General features: G+C 38.3%; 1 protein-coding gene and 3 pseudogenes across 2 annotated transcripts in view; 2 read left to right on the top strand and 2 right to left on the bottom strand.

Annotated features, from left to right (window-relative positions):
- The window catches only part of PRORP (protein only RNase P catalytic subunit), a 149,785-nt gene that overhangs the window by 101,363 nt on the left and 25,378 nt on the right, over positions 1 to 23,044 (bottom strand). The window lies entirely within an intron of this gene.
- LOC128628459 (60S ribosomal protein L12-like) lies at positions 6,993 to 7,566 on the top strand (annotated as a pseudogene).
- On the top strand, positions 8,220 to 9,907 carry LOC119042358 (pleckstrin homology domain-containing family A member 3-like; annotated as a pseudogene).
- Positions 8,696 to 9,435, bottom strand: LOC119042344 (peptidyl-prolyl cis-trans isomerase B-like; annotated as a pseudogene).

Raw genomic sequence — 23,044 nt, 5'->3', positions numbered from 1 at the left:
TGACCTTCTGAGACAGCAAGCTTTGGCACAGGGCATCGTGAATCTGCAGGCTTAGTTGTTTTAATGGAGGGTAAATTTAAATGAAAAACAATTATTTATAGGGCTACCGCTTGATTACAAATTGGGTAATGATATGGCAAAGGAAAATTCACCAATATTTTGATAATTTTTTTCTTGACTATTAATAGAAGTTCTTAAAAAAACATTCTTATTGAGATACAACTCAAATACCATTTAATTAACTTGTTTGAAGTGTACAATTCAGCTCACAGGTTTTGCAACATTGCCACAATCTATTTTTAGAACTCTCTTGTCTCTCCTTAGAAGAAACTTTATCCTCATTAGCAGTCAGTCTCCGATCTACCACCCTGCCCTACAGCAACTACTAATCTACTTTCTGTCTCTGTAGAGGTACCTATTCTGGACATTTCATATGAGCTGAAGAATACTAATGCATGGTCTTCTGGGATTGACTTCTTTCACTCTGGACAATGTTTTCAAGGTTCAATCCATGCTGTAGCACAAATCAGACTTCATTCCTTTTTATTTTTAGTTTTAGTGTATTTATTTTTTAAAATAATACTCCATTGTATGGATATATCACATTTTTTATCCATCAGTTTAAGGACAGGTTATTTCCACTTTTTGGCTATTATGAATAATTCTCCTACAAACATTTGTACACTAGTTTTGCATGGATGTATAACCTCACAGAAATTGTAAATAACTGAGACTTGCAACACAGGTTGTTAATTTAAGTGCTTTACAGAGACCAGGCAGGTGACATAAATAAGATGGGCCAAGTCTAAGAAAACATAAGAGAACAGGCAAAATGACAAATAGTAAATGGCACAAGTCTGATTTTCTAATACTTGACAGAAACAGGTGAAGACTGTGACAAACTGGAGAATGTAGTTCCCAGAGCTCAATCCACTTCATTGTCCCCACACAAAAATAAAGACCTGGAGGTAGCAGATTTGATTTTCAAGGAAAGTGAAAAATCTGGCATTCTGAAGTATGTCACATAACTTCTTTATGAAGATAAAACACAAAGAAGCTCCAATAACAACAAAAACAGGGGTTCGATGCTACCCTTAGGCCATAAGTTTGCAATACATGTGCTTGGTCAGTCAACAGATGTTCATTACGCACCTATTACATGCCAAGTGATGTTCTAATTCCTAGGAACAAAACAGTCTAAATAAATGCCCTGCCATCAAGGAATTTACATGTTAGTGGAGGAGACAAGCAAAACCAAGGCAACAAAATAGGTAATTAATTTCAGAGAGAAAAGTGCCTTGAAGAAAAATTAAGCAGAGTAGGTATTAGCACCATCAGCTCCTGAACCCCTCTCCACTTTAGATGTGGTGAAAGGAAAAAAGGCCTTTCTAATGAGGTGGCGTTTGAACAGACCTGAATGAAGTGAGGGAGCATGCTTTGGGGGAAGGGTCTTCTAGGCAGAGGAAAGAACTGCCAGGGCCCTTCCTAAACACCAAAGGGCTTTGTGTGGTTGAGGCGTTAAGCAACAACTAGGCAATCTGGAAGCTCCAAGAATAAGTAGAAAGTCTTTATGGAAGTCAACTCTTGCTTATTACTACAATATGGGAAAGGGAATATATATATAACCAATTCTAAAAGTTAAGAGTTTTCAATTTGCTACCTTATTCAACTTCCTGTTGTTTTGTGGTTATCAATCACAAATGAGTAGAAAAATGATCCAAAGATGTGCAGCAAGAAAGAGAAATAAAAGAATGGCACAGCTATGTAACTACAGATGACACATGAGCTCCAGAACAGAGGGGATCTGGCACCTGCCATCGAAGAGCTGGCTTCGCAATTAGAAGTAACTCTAACAACATACATGGCAGTAGAACTTGACTCTTCTATGTATTACTCCCCCTACATTATAGGTGAGAAAGTAAACAGATTAAGCAACTGATTTTTCTCAAAAAAAAAAAAAAAGTGTGAAAAAAGCCATTAAAATCTTTTAACTTTTCCATTCAAAAGAGGTTAAAATGTTTGTATTTTTTTTGAATTATGGTCCATATGTGTATGATAGTTTACTTCTGTTCTCAGACTTTGATACAAATCTCACCAAGAAATTCAAAATAGATGTCTCATTTATTTTATTTAATGTCCTATTTTAGAACAGCAACCAAGGAGAAATAGGAAGACTATAATAATGCATACTCAAAACTTTATGTCATAAAAGAAAGAGTGATTTTAACATGTTAATTGTACTCAATGCACTGAAAAAAATCAGATAATACATATTTTCCAAAGCAAAGGGCTATTAAAACAACTGACATTCATCATAGTGAATATGGAAAAATAGGGGATTACCAGCTATTTTGGTTGGAAGTGCTTCTTTTAACTTGGGAACAACAACAAAAAATGCATCTCTTCATCTAATGGCCAAATCTGTGAGCCTTCTTCAAACGAGGGATCCAAATAATTCCTAAATAAAAACACTAACATGACTGCCTTAATGTAGCCAGGGAAAAATAAAGTCACATGTCTGGAAAATGTCACTGCAATCTAAAAACTAATAATCTCAATAAGTTTATACTCATTTCATAGCAAGCGGTGCTTTAGGAGATTTTTTTCATTTAGTAACTATGGCTGTAAAGTACTATAGTATACTATCCTATTTTAAGATATTTATAATCTATCTAAGTTTTCTGATTCCAGTAAGATGAAAACAAAAAAATAAACAAAAACCTTCCTGATACAAATATCTAAAAAGGCTGTATAAAATACAACAAAAAGATTTAATGCATAGCTGAACTTGCAAAAAAGAGAAAAATAAATCTCCAAGTGCCAGAGATGAATTCAGATCTGAAAATCAGAAGGAAAGAGGAAAAACGGGATGGTTATTGGCAAATAGACACTAGGCCTTTGACACCTCGATGGGAACTGGAGAGCTATCAAATCAGGGCCCCAGTGAGGGGAGAAATTAGAAGTGAACTCCTGAATAAACGAGGAACCTTTACAAATAAGCACACTGATGTGTACTGTGCAAAACACAACACACCAGCTTCCCTATCTCTTCTAGGGGTTTAAGGTGGAAAAAAAAACTGTTACGAATAAGAAACTTCAGGCTTATGTCTTAAATGGGTTTGGAGAACAAATTTAGACAAACTGTGTGATACAAAATCATCACACTCCACCAAAAAATTATATAAAAACTGGTTCTGGTCTAGTACTATCTCTTGGGCACATGACACGGCAGAGGCAAACACAAAACCTTTCTAGAGAGATACTATCAACAGTTCGGGCAACAAAGGGATTCTCACAGAAAGAGCAAACCCCGCTCAAACTGTACTCACCAATTTAAAATTACAGAACAAGAGTAAACAATCCATCATGGGTGACAGTCCTCTGACACAACAGAAGGATTACAGCCAAAAGAATTCAAGATAAAGGATAAAAGAAAAATCAAAGAGACAATATAACACAAGTCTGTAACAATAATTTAAATGTGAAAGAACAATCAGAACTGTAAGAAAAGACAGAGACCATGAAAAACTGAAGAGGAAAATTTGAAGAAAAAGTTCTAAAATTAAACTCTAAAATTAAACTAAATGGAGGGAAAATCCAAATGTGCATCAATCTGGTAAACAGACAAATTGTGGTCCATTCATACACTGGAATACTACTCAGAAATGAAGTACTGATACACGTAACACACACTCAAACACATATTTAAAACTAAACCTAACATACTGTAAAAACAAATAACATCATGTTAAGTGAAAGAAGACAACAATTACAGATTATATGTTCTATTTCTATGAATTTTTTAAGTAAAGACAAAACTACAGAGACAGAGAACAGATCAGTGGTTGCGGTAGCAAGGGACAGGAGCGGGGACTGACCTCCACAGGGCACCGTGAAACTTCTGGGGGTGACAGAGGTATTCTAAAACTGAACCGTGGTAATGGTCACACAAGTGTATAACTTTACACAAAATCATTGAACTATACACTTAAAATAGGTTAATTTTATGGCCTGTTAATTATTGAAACAATAGGGGAAATACCCCTAAATGAATGGGTAGGGAAGAATTGACACATCTGAAGTGAGAAATAGTAAACTGGAGGATAGCTCTACAGAGGTTAACCAGGATGCGATTTGGGGAGATGCAGAGATGAAACACGAGGGGCAGTGAGAGACAAGGAGGGGAACGTGCAGGGGCCCAGCAAGGGTAATGATAATTACTATCAAGTCGAACAGCAACTTCAGGAGAAGCAGTATTTGAAGATCTATGGGCTGAGATTTATTTGGGATTGTTTCAAGATGTGAAACCTTAGAGTCAGGAAGCTCAGTGAATCCCAAGAAGGAAAAATAATTACATTCATACACACACACAGTGGTGAAACAGCAGAAGCGAGAAAAAAAATCTTAAGCGCAATGAGGAGAATAGGGATATTATCTACAAAGGAACAAAAATTGGACCAAAAGCAACTTCTCAACCGCAACTAAAATAGAGGCCAGAAGACAATGAATACTGTTTTCAAAGGGCCGAGGGAAAAACACTAAAATTTACATAGTTAAACAATCATTGAAGTAAACATTTTCAGTCAAAGAATAAAATAGTTTACTACTCTTATCCTGTCACTGAAAGAAAGTTACTCGGGAAGATGCCCAAAAGGAAGCTGGAGTCCAATGAGTGCGAGGGCTGGAGCCACACAGATCTGTGTGTCACGGGCGGCAGGTGGTGGAGAAAACCAAAGGAGTGGGCGAAAATGGACAGGGAGGGTGGATAGAGAAGAAGAGGAGAGAAGCCCTCGGAAATACCCAAAACTTACGGGGTAGGCAGAGGACATACTTTGTTATTGTCTTCTTACCATAAAAGCACAAACTCGGTTTTATCTATTAAGAAAGAGCAATGAGCTTTTAGGAGAGAAGAGCAAGAGATGCAAAGGGACATGGCAAAAATAAAACGTAAACTTAAGAAAAAACAAAACACAACAGCAGAATTAAAATCTTCACTGGAAGTAATATACCAGAGACCATGGATTATTGTGAAATGCAGCACAAACTTTGACAAATTCTATTAGAATTCAGAGGAAAAGAACAAAAGAGGATGTTAAGAGAAAGAATGTTATCAAGGCCAGAGAATACAGCTCCAACTTAAGCCTCACAGGGATGTTCCCAAAGAATAAATCAGAACAAAAAGATGAGAGCTAATCATCAAAAACAAACAAAACAAAAAAAGCCACTTTCCTATGATAAACGCATCTAAGGGCTCATGAGATTCAGGGGAACAGTGAAAAAATCCACACCATCCCCATCCCCTAGACATTTAATTGTGAACTTGAAGAAGAAAAATCCCATGTGCACACAGGCCAAATAATAACAACGCAAAGACTTCTAGGTGTTTTCCATATGCCATACAGATCACAAAAATATGGGAAAACAAGAATTCTAAGTGCTTCCATATATTAACTCTTATTCAATGGTATGAGGTAGATATTAGCATTTTCCCCACTTGAACAGATGAGGAGACTACAGCACAGAGAAGTTAAGTCAGTCTCATAACTAGTAAGTGGTGGGTAAGTTTAGGATACGAAACCCAGAAATCTATCACCTCATCATTCCACCATAAATCAAGCTGGGAACCCCAAAGCCAGATCACAACCCGACAAGTATGTTGGAAGATGGTGGAGCAGATGGTGGAGCATCGTTCTCATGGACCTGGACCCCCTGGCACGTCTTGTAACAGTTTTTCCTTCTTCCTGCACAGCAAATGTTAGTAAGGTGTGGCCTGTGATCTTAAGAATGGCATGCCAATCAAGACTGCTGCCCTTACTTTTAGGGTACTTGGGAACAAGGAGAGAAATGCAAATGCCCTTCAGTAGTCCTTTTCTTGAGAAATCGTACTTGCTTTGATGTGGTCTCCCTAGTTTACTTAGGAAAAGATACCCCTCATTCTTCTGCTCCCTTCCTCCCAAAAGACTAGTAAGGAGTATTGGGATTTTACCTGAATGGAAGTCTAATGAGGTGTTTTTCAACTGCAGGTCACAACTGATTTACTGGGTCATGAAATCAATGTAATAGTTTGCAACCAGAACATTAGAGGGGAAGTAAACAATTAAAATAGAGTGTAATACATATAGTAAAAGCATGTAATATTTTATATGCAAATTTTTTTCAGTTATAAAATGTTATAGAAAGTTATTTTGTACTTGAGTTGCAGTAAAAAAAAATGTTTAAAAGCAGCCCCGGCTGGCGTGGCTCAGTGGATTGAGCACTGGCCTGTAAACCAAAGGGTCACCTGTTTGATTCCCAGTTAGGAACATACCTGGGTTGCAGGCCAGGTCCCCAAAAGGCGGCATGTGAGAGGCAACCACACATGGATGTTTCTTTCCCTTTTCTTTGTCCCTCCCTTCCCCTTTCTCCAAAAATAAATTAATTAACTCTTTAAAAAAATTGTTCAAAAGCTACTGGTAATGGACTCTGCCATATGTACAAAATAAGATTTTGCCCAGGAACATTATTAATATATTTCATCATAGGTCTATAATATTTACCACTTGAAAGTTTATTAAGGGGCCAGAACCCCAATTCTAAGAATTAGCCTTACCATATATTGAGACATATAATAAAACTCTAATACATAATCAAAATTGTGTGATCATGTGCAGAAATTAATGGATATGAAAAGGAAATTCAGAAACAGACCCCAGAATAAATGGGAATTTGACAGATGCTAAAAGTGGCACCCCAATGTGGTGCAGGAAAAGATGGGTCATTAGCTGGTGGGGGGGGGGATCAAAATGGGACTACATATCCTCATTTAGATCAGAAAAAAACCCGAATAAATTAAAAATGTAAGGGAAAACAACAAAAGTAGTAGAAGGAAAAGGGAGGTTTTTGTGTGTGTTCGTTTTTAATAATCTTGTAATGGAAAAGACCTAAGTATGAAACCCAGGGGTTGTAAGAAAAATGCTTAGTACATTTGCCTATTTAAAAATGCACAGAAGCTTTTGGCTAGGAGGAGGGAAAAGTGCAAGTTTCTTCGGTCCTCCCAAATCCGGGTTCACCCGACACCAGCCATCTCCACCATGCCTGGGAAGTTTCACCTCAACGACATCAAAATCACATGCCTGAGGTGCACCAGCAAGGAAATCAGTGCCTTTTCTGCCCTCACCCCCAAAATTGGCCCCCTGGATCTGTCTCCAAAAAAGGCTGGTTATGACATCACCAAAGCAACTGGTGATTGGAAGGGTCTGAATATTACAGTGAAACTGACCATTCAGAACAGACAGGCCCAGGCTGAGGCAGTGCCTTCTGCCTCTGCCTTAATCAACAAAGCCGTCGAAGAACCACCACGAGGAAGAAAGGTGCAAAAAGACAAAAACAAAAACATTAAGCACAGTGGAAATATCACTTTTGATGAGACTGTCAACAAATGCGCACTGATCTTTAGCTAGAAAACTCTCTGGAACCATTAAAGAGACCCTGGAGACTGCCCAGCCTGTGGGCTGCAATGATGTTGGCTGCCACCCTCATGACATCATAGATGACAACAGTGGTGTAGTGGAATGCCCAGCTATTTAAGACTACAATGGAAAACATTTCAATAAAAGATCATTTGAAAACCAAAAATAAAGTGCACAGAAAAAAAAATCATACTAAAAAAAAGGCCTCAAAAATTGTAATCCAAATCACACTTTTGCAAATAAAGAACTCCTAGAAATCAACAACAACAACAAAACCAAACTACTCAGATAAATAAAAAATGGACAAGACAGAAGCAAGCAGTTTGCAGAAAGGAAATTGGTTTTAAACCTATGGAAAGATGCCTGGCTTACTCATGAAGAAAAATAAGAAAACAAACGGGAAGCTCAGGAGGAAGGCAGGCAGACGAGGAGGCGGGGGTCTGGGGTGTGGAAGTGAGCAAGAAAAGCGCATAAATGCATGAGGGAAGACAGCTGCAGCCACAGTTCAATTTTTTTGGTTATCGCTGTTGCTGCCACTGCAGCTACCACCAAGGTTTGCCCGAGGATGCTTCAGCCTGCGCCTTGCGGTCCCCAAGCTCCACACAGTGGCAGCAGTCCGGGCCTCTTAGGGCCCCCACCATACAGGCAGCGTGCAAGGGCTGACGAGGCTTGGTGCTGGCTGGGACTAACCTCGCAAGGGCAGGGCGCCAGGAGCGGCTGTCCAGGCTCCAATCTTACCCCACCACGGTAGCCAGCACTGGGCTCTGAACTATGGAGCGGGTGGTTCTGCACAAGTGGTTCAACTACCTCACAGGTTGGAAGCCTCCTTGGTTTGTTTTAGAGAATGGAATGCTGTCCCACTGATTCACAAGATGATGACAAAGACAGTAAAGTAAGCATAAAGGTGGTAGTTTGTGAAACTCAAGTTCATTCTGCAGACAACACAAGAATAGAATTAATCATTCCAGGAGAGTAGCATTTCTCGATGAAGGCAGTGGCTGCAGCTGAAAGACAGAGATAACTAGTTGCTCTGGGGAGCTCTAAAGACTGTTTGACACTAGGACTGAAAAAGAAAAAGTGAAACCAGTGAATTTTTGAAACCAAAATGTCTGAACTTCACTTCTACTGTGACCTTTATTTTTATTTTTTATTTAAAAAAAATCCCTCCCCCTTTTTAATTGGTCAACGTTGGTAGGACTTTGTTACAAAACTGGTACTCTGGAATGTGAGGGGAGGGGTCCACTCTGTCAGGTATCAGCGCTGGGGCCAGGGAAGCACAGAGCCTGTGGTGGGCTGTATTCACCCCCACAGAGAGGGCGATGGAGCCAAACACAGTCGTTGAAAAGGAAGAGATCCCTGAGGCCTTTCTTCTTGGCAATGACAAAGGACTTTTCCACCTCAAACTTGCCAGTCTACAGTGATCCCATCCTTCAGGGGCTTGTCCCAACCATCCATCTAGTTGCTCTCCACCTTCTGTACTACCTCCATGTCCTCTAGAACTTTTCCAAACACTATGTGCTAGCCATCCAACTAGGCTGTCTTGACCATCATGATAAAGAACCGGGAACCACTGGTGTCTTTGCCAGCGCTGGCCATGCTCACCTAGCCAGGCCCATACTGTTGTAGGTTGAAGTTCTTGTTGGCGAAACGTTCACAGTAGATAATCTTACCTCCAGTGCCATCTCCCCCAGTGAACCTCCACCCTAGATCACATCATGGAATACGCTGTTTTTGTAGCCAAATCCTTTCTCTCCTCTAGCTAAGGCCACAAAATTATCCAGTTTATGGAACAGTCTTTCCAAAGAGACCTATGACCACCCAGCCTGTATCTTCATCTCCATTTTGCAGGTCAAAGCACACCTTTAACGGTGACTTTGGGCCCCTTCTTCTTCTCACTGTAGAAGCGTCCTGGCAACAGCAGGAAGAAAACAGAGCCCACGATCAGGGCAGTGGCGAAGAGAACCTTCATGTTCCGTTCCTAGAGGCGCAGTATCCAGGAGAAGCAAGCCCTACTGTGACCTTTAATACAGCAACCAAGTTCATACCATTCAAGAATTGTTCACTATGATGAGAATCACTCACCTCCCAGCAGACAGAACATGAATGAAGCCTATTCGCTACTTAGTGCCACAAGTAATATGTTCATGACAATGCTTGAGGAATGTATGAATATAGCAAATGCCAAGTGTGAACCTGAAATGTTTCAGCTGTCCCACACGGATCCCTTAATTTCTCCTGGGTCACCTTCTGCTGTTCAAATGCTGAAGCGTTTTGTCAGCCACTCTGGTTCTTGCAGTCCAGAAAGAAGCAGAGATTATAAGAAAACCAGTGTCTACACCTCATCTTTCCATTGTTCAAGAAATACACTTGTCCTGACAGCGTGGCTCAGTTGGCTGGAGCTTCCACCCGCACCAGTGGAAAGATTGCAGGTTCGATTCCCAGTAGGGGCACATGTCTAGCTTGACTGTTTGATCCCGTCTAGGTGCCTAGGGAGGCAGCCAATGAATGGATGCTTCTTTCTCCCAGTGATGTTTCTCTCTCTCCCTTCCCTCCTCTTTCTTTAAGAGCGATGAAAAAAATATCCTTGGATGAGGGTGAAAAAAAAAAACATGTACACTTAACAGAGATTTGGCATCAGCAACCATTCCTGGAAAAAGCAGATATATGCCCCATTCCCATAAAAAATATGAATGGGAAGATCCCATTTCATTCTCCTCTTCCTGAGGAAACAGAAGTGTCCAACTTCCTCTAAGTATTGCTATGCAAAAGCTGCTGTAATTAAAACTATGTTATAGGGAGTAATTTTTTCCTTAGGATTTCTCTGCACTTTATAAAATATTGTAAAGCAAATGAAAATCCACATACCTTTGAAGTGTATTTTTTCTTTACTTAGTTTATTTACAAGAGTAATTTTTCCAATAACCTCATGGTATGAATGTGCATCCTCTATTTTTTTCTTTTTAAATAAATGATGGTGCAACATTTTGACATTCGTAAAGACATATGTAGGCAGTTTTCTAAAAAATTCTGAGGGACTGACAGCTTAGTGAGTGGACTGTAGCTTATAAACATGAGATCTTACAAATATAAGGTTTCAGTCTGAGAGGACTGTGATATATGCAACTTTTGCCTGGGCCAGATGGTTACTTTGCCCCAGCTGAAAAGGAGTTATGGTAGCAATGTGACGGTGATTATACTGCATTCCTTTAAGCAAAAGGAAACATTTAATATTCTAAATATTTTTAGCCCAAATACCATGACACAGAACTTTTTACAAACCAGGCCGTGCTGTCCTTCATAGGTAGACACTACAGATTTGTCAAAACCAAATGTTGGGTTAAAGTATTTAATTTTAATTTCTTTATTTCTCTGTTACATCAAAAGGTGATCTACCAAATTATGATGTGTATACATTGTTATTTACACTGTTCTAGAAAAGCAGTTAATGTTGTAGTGACTTTACTCACTTCTACCAGAGAAATGACTTTCCATGGGAGAAAAAAATAGAAAAATGTAAATTAACCCTATAATGAGATTCCATTTTTTACTTCAGATAGGCAAAGATCAAAATGTCTGATGACACAATGGAACACAAGATTTCTCATACTTTGCTGAGCAGTGTATATGAATACTGATAAAATTTCCATGAAGGCCAAGCAAAATCGATACATCTCTGATGCCCTAACAATTCAATTTGCAGGGATCTACTTTACTGCTCTCTCGGAATATGTGAGACATTACAAATATACACAGTGATTTACTGTGGCATTTTTGTAACAGTAAAAGATGTAAAGCAACCTAAATATCCATTAATAGAAGACTGAACAAGTAAATTTTGGTCATTTGACACAATGAAAAATTTTACAGCTAGAAAGAGAAAAGAGGGAGAAAGAAGAAGAGGAGTGGGGGAGAAGAAAGCAGAAGATAATCTATTTTTTTATCTTGAAATACAAATATCAATTACCCAAATGACTGAAATTGTTTCATTAAAGAATTCTCAACCCGGCATTGTGAGTTAAAGACACATTCTGTAGCAGCTAGGTATATTTCCAAGTAGATTTTCTATACTGAATACTCAGATAGAATGGAATTTACTCACAAGTATAACATTGTTTCTTAAATCTTGCCTGGGTTAGGGAAAAGGAGATCTTATTCAAGTAATGACATTTTAGAATTAATTTTATTTTAAATTAAACTTCTAGACAGAAAAAAAAGCTATATTCTTTCTAATCCCACTCTTCTTTCATTTCCTATTATCCTGACAGACCTACAGAGAGTAGCTAAAGGAAAGGCAGAAAGACATATTTTTCATTGCAGAATCTTGCTCCTAAATTACGAAGAAACAAATCAGGAAAGGAAAGGCAATAACATGGCTTGGATCCTGCAGCTCAGAGATGCTGTTAACCATATTTTTTTTAAAAAATTCTGTTTTCAGTTCAAGTTCATCTCCACTTACACACCCTGGAAATCCCCTCTGCTTTACAACCAACCAGGAACTGGCTCTAAAGCACCGACATAGTACCTAACTCCCCTTCCTTCTTTGGACACACAGAATATCAGTCCTTTCACTGGGTGATCCCCCCCAAAAAAACAAAATAAAAATATTGCACAGATAAAACTCACTGGAAAACTTTTGAAAAAGAAATCAGAAAGTAAACACTTATTTTTCATATTGGGGAGAAAAAGTCTTGAAAAAAATTAGCAGTACACACAGATGGAACCTAACTAAAAACCATCAAAAAGAATTCCTAGAGAAAAGCAATTACAAGAGGGCTGCCCAAGGCTCTTTTTAAGAATCTTGATACATTTTTCATTGTTTACCCTCAAAGAGTAACCAAACTCAAAATGTTTAACAAAAAGTTTGGACACCATATTATTATTATCCTCCCCAGGTACGTGCACAGCCCTCGGAAAGGCTGTGAGGACACTGCAGGAGCCTGGACGCGCCGTCAGCCCATCTGGGTCTGCATCTTCTCTGCCAGGCCACCCATTAGCTTGTATGACTTCTATCAAGTCACCTCACTTTTCAGGGTCTCAGGTTCCTGAGAAATAAAGAGGGGCTACTTACTTCAAAGGAGTATTGCAAGAATTCAATAAAATTAAATGATTTGACTACAAAAGTCTCTATATGTGTTTTAGGTAAGTAGCAATAATGGTACAAGTTTCACCGACAGTCTGTCACCATTTAAAACTCTGGGTTTTAAAATAGATTCCAGCAAAATAACTTTCCCTGATTCCTGCTCCTGACTCAGAAAGGTGCTCTTGTCACATGTGGTAAGACAGATGGATCCCTGTAAGTACCAATAAGCTAACTGCCTCCACATGCGTTCCCAAGTTGTTCTGATTTAGGGGACAAAGAGACTGTCCCCTTCAGAAGGACTCTAGATTTGAAAGGAAAGAAATCCATTGCCCTTGCAGTATGTACATACAGACGATTCATCAATCAAGTTCTCTGCTGTGGACTGACTGCAGTACATCCTTGTAGATGACCTTACGTTTTATAATGTGCATACAGCTTCTGATGCTATATCCTTAAAACAATCCTGTGAGAAAACTGAGATGCAGAGGGAAAAAAGACCAAGTTAAAAATAACCTCTATTTCCAACTCCTACTTAACTTCATTGAGTTGAATGAGCTATTTGTTTATAAAGCAGAAGAAACCATTTATCAGTTATATCATCAAAATTTACAACTTTCTCATTACAATGAAGCAGAATTTACTATAATCTGTGCTTAATTTTATTGCTGGTTAAAAAAGAAAATAGTTTGGGTCTTAGTCTTTTTTCCTGTTTTAATGAAAAAAAAAATGAACAGAAAAGGGAGAATAGAGCCAGAAAAACATCTTAATTCCTGGAATTTCTAGTGCCTATGATAAGCAATACTAAATCTGACTAATGTTAAGTAAGCATAAATAAATCTTTGTGCATCACAGTATAAGAAAGTAGCCTATGGAAGCTGTCCAGGTGGAGGGCAGAAAGAGAATGGAAGTGACTTCACTCCGAAAAATATTGAACAGTGAAAGACTCAAACAGGATGGCAAGGAGAGGCAAGAACACTGAGGTAGAAACCTCGGGGATATCCCAGGATCAGTCATTAGCTCAAATGACGTGTCTTGTACATCTCATCAGTGATTTTCCCTCCCTTGTCTACCTCATACAAATATTGAATAACTTAAGAACAATGCACAACTGGACGGTGAGTCATTCCACCAGTAATCAATGAGATTAAGGGAAATTCTACTGTCCTGTGAACCGTAACACAGTTTGCATCTGTTTTATTATTCCTGCTAGCTATTACTGCTAATCTATGTTAGCACACCTTTTCTTCTGCTGCCATTAATAAAGTAAGTAATAACAAACTAAATGTTAAGCACTCTCCCACCCCCTAAAAACATGTATCAGACTCATAAGATGGAAGAATTACTAGTAAGTATAAACAGCATCTATAACTGAATCTAAAGATCTGGGTTTGAATCCAAACTTCATGACTTAAATTCTGTGACCTTGGCAAGCTACTGAACTTTTCTGAGCCTCATTTTCCTCATCTGTAATGTATATAAAATATTCCTTCCCTCAAAGTGACTGTAAAGATTAAGCAATATAATTAAATAAAGGGTAACTATTACATTAAAAAAGTAAAACTGAATGGTAATATATAAATAACAATATTTATTGCACACTTACTGGATGCCAAGCATTGTAGAGAACACAAAGCAGGGGGCCTTGTCCCTGAACCAGTTTATAATGTGGCTGAAGAGACAAGACACTGACGTGAAAAACCAAGCACTAAAATAAGAACACGTGGTATGGGATTAATAGCCAAGTTATATGCCAGGGTTAATAAATGCTACAAGTTCAAAGAAAGAAAAAGAAAAACACAGGTCGTGGCCAGGTAATTCAGTCGGTTGGAGCGCTGTTCCAATATGCCAGAGTTGTAGATTTGATCCCGGTTGGGGAACACACAAGAATCAACCAATGAATGCATACGAATGTGGAACAACAAATCCATGTTTCTCTCTCTTTTTTTAAAGATTTCATTTATTTATTTTTAGAGAGAGGGGCAGGGAGGGAGAAAGACGAGGAGAAATATCCATGTGTGGTTGCCTCTTGGGCACCCTCTACCAGGGACCTGGCCTGCAACCCAGGCATGTGCCCTGACTGGGAATAGAATGGGCGAACATTTGGTTTGCTGTCTGGTGCTCAAGTTTCTTTCATTCTCTCTCTCCCTTCCTCTCTCTCTCCAAAATCAATAAATAATATTTTTTATAAAGATAAACACACTATAAAAGTCAGGAAAGACTTTGTGACAAAAAAGGGACTTGACACCAAATTCAATAGCCTAGAAGAAATGGATAAGTTCCTAGAAATATATAACCTTCCTAGACTAAATCATGAAGAATTGAAAAATCTAAATAGACCAATAAGCAGTAAGGAAATTGAAACAACCATTAAAAACCCCCAAAATATAAAAGTCCAGAACCAGATAGCTTCACTAAGTGAATTCTACCAAACATTCAAAGATTTGATACCTATCCTTCTAAACTCTTTCAAAAAAATTGAAGAGGCAATACTTCCTAACATTTTATAGGGCCAATATAACCCTGACACCAAAACCTGGCAAGGATAACAGAAAAAGAGAAAACTACAGGCCAATATCTTTGATGAATACAGGTGCAAAAATCTAAAACAAAATACTAGCAAATTGAATACAACAATATGTTAAAAAAAATACATCACAATCAAGTGGGGTTCATTCCAAGGGCACAAGGATGGTTCAACATATGCAAATCGTTCAATATAATATGCCACATTAACAAAACGAAGCATAAAAATCATATAATCCTATCAACAGATGCAGAAAAAACATTTGACAAGATACAACATCTTGCTATGATTAAAACACTCAATAAAGTAGGTAGAGAAGAAAAGTAACTCAACATAATGAAGGCCATATATGATAAGTCCTCAGCCAATATCACACTCAGCAGCAAAAAACTGAAAGCTCTTTCTCTACAGTCAGGAACAAGACAAGGATACCTGCTCTCACTACTTTAATTCAACATTCTGCAAGTCCCAGCCAGAGCAATCGGGCAAGAGGAAGAAATAAAAAGGCACCCAAACTGAGAAGGAAGAAGTAAAAGTGTCACTTTTTGCAGGTGACATTATTCTGTATATAGAAAACCCCAAAAACTCCAGGAAAATATTATTAGAAATAACAAATTCAGTAAAGTTGAAGAATACAAAATCAATGTACAAAAATCCACTGCCAGCCCTGGCTGGTGTAGCTCAGTGGATTGAGCACGGGCCTGCAAACCAAAAGATCGTGGTTCGATTCCCAGTCAGGGTACATGCCTGGGTTGCAGGCCAGTTCCCAGCAGGGGATGCACCAGAAGCAACCATACATTGATATTTCTCTTCTTCTCTCCTTCCCTTCCCTTCCAAAGATAAATAAATTTAAAAAATTAAAAAAAAATCCGATTGCCTTCCGATATACTAACAATGAAACTTTAGAAAAAGAAATGAAAAAAAATTTCTTTAGCAATTGCAACAAAAAGAATACCTAGTAATAAAATTAACAAAGGACGTGCTTCATGGATTTTAAGAATCAGCATAGTTAAAACGGCCATATTACCCAAAGCACTGTACAGATTTAATTCAATCCCAATTAAAATCCCAATGTCATTTTTTGAAGAAATAGAACAACAACCAAAAAACCCACATCAGGTTTGTATGGAACCACGAAAGTCCCTGAATAGCCAAAACAATCCTGAGAAAAAAAGGATGAAGCCAGAGGTATCACACTACCTGATCTCACTTTCTACTACAGAGCTATGGTAATTGACATGGTTATCGGCAGAAGAACAGACACACAGACCAGTGGAACAGCGTCGAGAGTCCAGCAATAAAACCACATGTATATGGGCAAATTATTTTTGACAAAGGAGCCAAAAGCACACGATGGAGAAAAGAAAGCCTTTTCAACAAATGGTGCTTGGAAAATTGGAAAGCCACATGCAAAAGATTAAAACTAGATTTTTTTGTCCCCATGTACAAAAATTAATTCAAAATGAACCAAAGATCTAAATATAAGATTGAAAACAATAAATTACACAGAAGAAAACATAGGTACTAAAATTATGAGCCTTGGTTGTAGAGAACATTTTATAAATTTGACCCCAAAGGAAAGGGAAGTAAAGGCAAAAATAAATGAATGGGATTATATCAAACTAAAAAGCTTCTTCACAGCAAACAAAACCAACAACAAAACAAAAAGGCAAACCTAATGGAAGATGGTATTTGCAAACAAGAGCTCCAACAAGGAGTTAATATTCAAAATATATAAAGAACTCATACAACTCAACACCAAATAATTCAATTAAAAAATGGGCAGAGCCCTGGCAAGGGTGGCTCAGTTGGTTGGAGCCTCACCCTGCGGCCAAAAGGTTGCAGGTTCGATTCCCAGTCAGCACACCTGCCTGGGTTGTGGGTTGATCCCAGGCCAGGGCAGACAATCCCTGGTCCAGGTGCTTAGGGAGGCAGCTGATCAATGTTTCTCTCTCACATCAAGCTTCTCTCTCTCCTTTCTTCTCTCTCTAGAAACAATGAACAAATGTCCTTGGGTGAGGATGAAAAAAAAAATGGGCAGAGGACCTGAACAGACACCTCTCCTAAGAATAGCCAACAGATATATGAAAAGATGTTCAACCTCACTAGCTATTAAGGAAATGCAAATCAAAGCTACAGTGAGATACCACCTCACACCTGTTAGAATGGCTATTATCAACAAGACACGTATTAGGCTGGCCAAACAGTAAGTATGGTTTTTCTGTAAAATAAAAGATACATTTTTCATTTTCACCAATAACTTTATTGATTTTGATATTTTGAGAATGTCAGTAATCTCCTATGTGGTATAATGTTGATTGTTATCAAATGTCTCAATTTGATCACTAGCAACTTCAACTGGTCTACCTGACCGTGGAGCATTGCCCAGTGAGAAATCTCCAGCACAAAACTTTGCAAGTCACTTTTGACATGTTTGATCAGTTACAGCACCTTCTCTACACACTGCACAAATCTTTTTTTGCATCTCAGTTGCGTTTTTATGTTTCTTGAAATAATAAGGCATAATATGCCAAAAATGTTACACATTTTCTTCTATCTTCAATATTAAAATGGCTACATGAAAATTCACCAATTTTTATAAGTTTTTTTAATGCATAATGATGTGACAGCTGTCATGATACAATCTAACGAAATTGTTTCAAATGAAGTTAAAGACAACTAGGTGCTACTACAGCTATCTTACAGAGAAAAACAAATGAACTTTTTGGCCAACTTAATAATAAGTGTTGGCGAGGTTGTGGAGAAAAGGGAATGCTCATTAACCACTGGTGGAAATATAAACGAGTACAGCTACTACAGAAAACAGTCTGGCAGTTCCTCAAAAAATTAAGACTAGAGTTACCATGTGACCCAGCAATCCCTCTCCTGGGTATCTACCCAAAAAACTTGAAAATATTTACCATATTTTCCCATGTATAATGCCCAAACTTTCAAGAAAAAAATCTTTTTATTTTAAAAATTTATTTATTTATTTATTTATTTATATTTAGAAACAAATCCAATTATCGTATTCCGGGATATTATTTTGCATACAGATATTGTTATTGCTTTTTAGAGTCACACTTTTAACGCATAAGCATGAATAAAAGGATTTAAAACATTTACAGAAATACAGAATTAGTACTACCCATGTATAATGTACATCCTTTCTTTTCTCACAAACTTTGGGGAAAAAGTGCACATTAAACATGGCAAAATATGTTATTCACAAAGATATATGCACCCCTATGTTCACTGCAGCATTATTCACAGTGGCCAACACATGGAGACAACCAAAGTGTGCTTTGATAGAGGTCTAGATAAAGATGCGGTACATCTATACTGTGGAATACTCCTCAGCCATAAGAAGAGATGAAACACTGCCATTTGTGACAACGTGGGTGGACCTTGAGATTATTACGCTAAGTGAATAAGTCAGTCAGAAAAAGCTAAGAACCATATTTCACTCATACATGGGATATGAAACTGAAATTCAGACACAGACAATAGTAGAGTGGTCACCAGAAGGAAAGGGGTTAGGAGTTAGTGAGGACTACAGGGGGACAACTATATGAAGATGGAATATGGTTTGACTTTTGGTGGGAGACACACATACAGTGTGCAGATGATGTATAGTAGAAATGTACACTTGAAACCATATGATCCTACTAACCAATGTCACCCCAATAAATCTAACTTAGAAAAATTTTTTAAAATGTCATAAAAGGAAAAAAAGAAAAGGGATTTGAGACAGCCTTGGAGAAAAAACGGGATTTGGAGATAGGAGTACAGTTTAGATGGGGAAAAGCAGTCCAGATACAGTGAGTAGCCAGCTTTGGCTGAAGCCGATGTTTGCAGAGGAGAGTACTAAAAGATGAGGCTTAGAAAGTAGGCTGTAGAGAAACTGAAGGAGTTACTTTCAGGGTAGGAATGGGAATGGAAACTTCAGGATTTGGGCCAAGGGAATAATGTGATTAAATCAGAGTTTTGAAAAGATTGAGCTGGCAACAGTGTAAAGAAAAAAAATGGAAGAAGAGTATAGACACAAGAAAACCAGTTAGGAGGTAACACAGAAGTTGAGGTTGAGATGCTAAAGGTCTAGACAAGGTGGAAGTAGCAGAAACAGAACAGCAGAGGCAGAATTGAGAAATGCTGCACAAGAGGATTAGTGACTGATATGACACAAAGGTGAAAGGTAGGAGTCAAAATCTGTTTTAATTTCTCCAGTCTGGGTGGCAAAGAGGAAAAACACAAAAGAAAATTCAGTGGTATGTGATCAGAGGCTAAAATTTTACTCTTGACAACACTGCATTTGTGTTCAAAATTATGTATTCACATAGAAATGTCTCAGATGCAATTGGTCACGTTGATGTGGCATTTAAAAGAGTAACCAGGATTAAAGAAACCAATTTGGGAGTCACTTGGACAAGACAGAACTAAAACTAAGGGGAAAACTCCATTAGGAACAGGGCTCTGGGGCGTCTTCCAAGAGAAAAATACATGCCCTCATTGCAGGGAAATGGGTTTTCTCCTCTAGTGAGAGGAGGACATTGAGTCCAGGGGAGCCCAGTATTCATAAAAGTCCTCTTAAAGGAGGCATGCAGATTGTGGTGTAAGTCTTTGTGAACAGTGGTGTCAGCCTAGGTACCAAAGGTCTGTGATGCAAGGTGAGTTAAGATAAGGAGATCCTGCCTTGGGTGGACACTGTCAGCGGCTGCTCAGGTCCAAGTAGGGACCCCAGGGGCTCAGGAAAACTGCTGAAATACAATGCACCTGCTTCTGCTCTGGTCATTTGCTAATACATTTTGGTGTCCTCAGCTTTCTATACTGGAAATTTAATCTAATTTTACGTGTGATGTCTACTTAACTGGTCTACAATGCCTCTAAAACACTGCACACATATTTACTAAAAAATTTACCAAAACTTCTGGGGGTTCAGAATCTAATGAAACAAAATCTGAAAACTAGCAGAGTTAATCACAAAACAAGGAAAAGAATTATGGTCCTTTCCTCAAATTCATTATCATTCCTTTACTTATAAGAATATTCTACTTTAAAAGTTCTACTCTAACAAATAATAATAAATTAAAAGATTTAAATGCTAATTTAGTCCTGGTTGGCATAGCTCAGTGTACTGTGCGTGGGCCTCTGAACCAAAGGGTCATGGGTCTGATTCCCAGTCTAGGACACATGCCTGAGGTGTAGGCCAGATCCCCAGTGGGAGCAAGTGAGAGGCAACCACACACTGATGATTCTCCCCAGCTCTTTCTTAGTCCCTTCCTCTCTTTCTAAAAAATAAATAAAATCTCTTAAAATAAATAAATACTAATTTAGCTTCACTGGCGACATAAGTGACAGGGTCAATGAATACTGTGCTTTGGATCTGATCATTCAGCTCTACTAGTTCTGGAATGATTTTTTCAGATTATTTTGGTACTTAATCAGTTCTTTGCAAATATCAAATCATTATGTTGCAGACCTTAAACTAATACATTGTTGTATGTCAATTATATCTCAATAAAATTTGAAAATTAGTGTTTAAATCAGCCATGCAGGTAACTCAATCCATACACATTCCACTCTTTCAGCTACAATTCTCCAAAAGAAAAGATAACACCCTGACTGCAGGAAACCACATTTTACTTCCCTGCAGCTGCTGCAGAGCTGAGGAGAAGGTTAACAACAAAGGGGAAATGCACCTGGAGATCCTATTAACAAGAATGGAAATCCCCTTACTCCATAGCTCCCTCTTAGCATCACTGAGGACGAAAGCTCTCAGGTTCAATTTCTCTTCCTGGAAGTCCTAACCACACCACAATTAATCTGCAGTTGCCACCTGTACCAAAGGTAGTGATAGAAGCACACTAAAACATTCCAGATTACCACTTTAGCTGCACTTTTCATTACATTATGGGACTTTTTATTTTAAACTCCAAAACTAATGTTAATATCCCTTTTGCAAAGGAAAAGCAATGCAGTTTAGCAGAAAATCTCTCTCCAGATCTTGATCTAAATTTCACCTCTCAGACATTTCATATTAAGAAAAAGGAATATACTACCATGTGCAAATATAACAATTTTTAGCATTTTAAAAATATTATTTGATAAAGAAGGGAATTTCACTTTCTCTATTGACATTTCTGAACTATTTTCATCTTTTATAATGAATGTATGTTTGGGAGAAAACACTACAGAAGGTGCTGCCTCTTCATGAAATTCACTCAGAGGCCACTGCTTTATAATTCCCTCTTCATAACTTCTAAAAGCATATGTGTATGTATTTAATATGTCAATTTAAAAAAAAGATTTTTACAATGTAAGTTTCAAACATACACAAAAGTAGACAGAATTATATAAGTCCCACTGAATCTACCTTTTTCTACTCTTGGCCAATTTTGTTTCATCTGTAACGCCACCTACTCCATCTCCTATTTCCCAGTTATTCTGGAAGCATATCTCAGACATCACATCATTTTGTCCATAAATATTTTGGTGTGTAGCTCTAAAATATCATGAGTTTTAAAATATAACTCACTAGCATTATTACATCAAAAACAACCAATGATAATTTATTAATATCTCTATCAAATGATTTTCAGATTTCTTTGATTGCTCAAATCAGGAATTAAAGGTTCAGGGCAGTCCACATACACAAATCGTTGATAGATGACAAATTGTTTTGATCTATAGGTCTCTTCTTTCTCTTTCCCCCCAACCCCCTTGCAATTTGTTTTTATTGCAAGAAACTGGGTTGCCTGTCTTACAGGATTTCCCATGGACTGGATTTGATGGGTGTATCCTTAAGGTATAATATATTCTTTGTATTTTCTGTAAATTGACTCTAGATGCTTAATCAGATTAAAATTTAATATTTCATATACCAAATTCTTAACCCTTCTATTTTCTATATCTCGAAACATTGGAGGAGAAGAACTACTGGCTAAGTTTCAATTTATAGCTAAAAGCAGTGCCAGATAATAAGGAGGTGCCATGCGCTCTGCTCAAGACTTTAACAACTTCCAATTTCTACCTTAAGATATTAAACAGGGACTTACAGCCAAGATGAATGTGTAGGTAAACACACTTTGCCTCTACATACAACTACAGTAAAAATTACAGCTAAACTACAAAACAAATATCACCCAGATCTGTCAGAAAACCGAGCTGCATAGAAATCTAACAACCAAGGATTTAAAGATGCCACATTTATCCAGACAGGCAGAAGGGGTGAGACACGGAAAGGCGGTGGAATGGGTGGTCCCACATTCGCATGTGGTGGATAAAAATTGGAAAGGATAACTCAAACGAGCAATCCGAGGCCCTGACCAAACCACCCAAACTAGGTTTCCAGTGCCAGGTAGATACGTCCCTGTAACTTTGGGCTGCAAAAACAAATGGGGATTGGGGTGGCAGAAGAAACTCTATGATTCTCAAGAGATTTCCCTTAAAGGGCCTGCAATGAACTTAGGACTCACACAGACCCACCCCCTCTGAAATTCAGCACCAGGGTGACAAATGGAAGGGCACAAGTGGCACACAGAAAGAAGGGGAGAAAGTGAGGTGACTGGCAAAAGGGCAAGAGCTGGGAGACAGCTTCCTCTCCGGAAAACTCCAAAGGCCAGGCAGTGGCATTGTCCCCTCTCTGAGCCCTCCCCCACATGGAGCCACAAAGTAGTGAAATGGGTTGTCCCACCCTGGAGACTACCTAAGGCTCTGCCCCACACAATTTACAGGTGCCTTTTCTACAACAGGCCTTGCTACTAAGACAGGGAGTCAAAAGAGCTCTACCCAGTACACAGAAACAACCACAGGGAGGCTGCCAAATTGAAGAGACAAACAAACAAACAAACAAAAAACCAAGCCCAAATGAAAGAACAGAACAAAACTCCAGGAAAAGATCTAAATACAATGGAGATACGCAATCTATCAGATGCAGAATTCAAAACACTGGTTTTCAAGATGCCCAAAGATATCATTGGGTACTGCAACAAC

Source organism: Artibeus jamaicensis, unplaced genomic scaffold (assembly GCF_021234435.1).
Source record: "Artibeus jamaicensis isolate MK-2021 breed Jamaican fruit bat unplaced genomic scaffold, CSHL_Jam_final contig_760, whole genome shotgun sequence".
NCBI classification, from domain to species: domain Eukaryota; kingdom Metazoa; phylum Chordata; class Mammalia; order Chiroptera; family Phyllostomidae; genus Artibeus; species Artibeus jamaicensis.
Note: the sequence above shows the minus strand (reverse complement) of the source record. Positions and strands in the feature narration are given on the sequence as shown.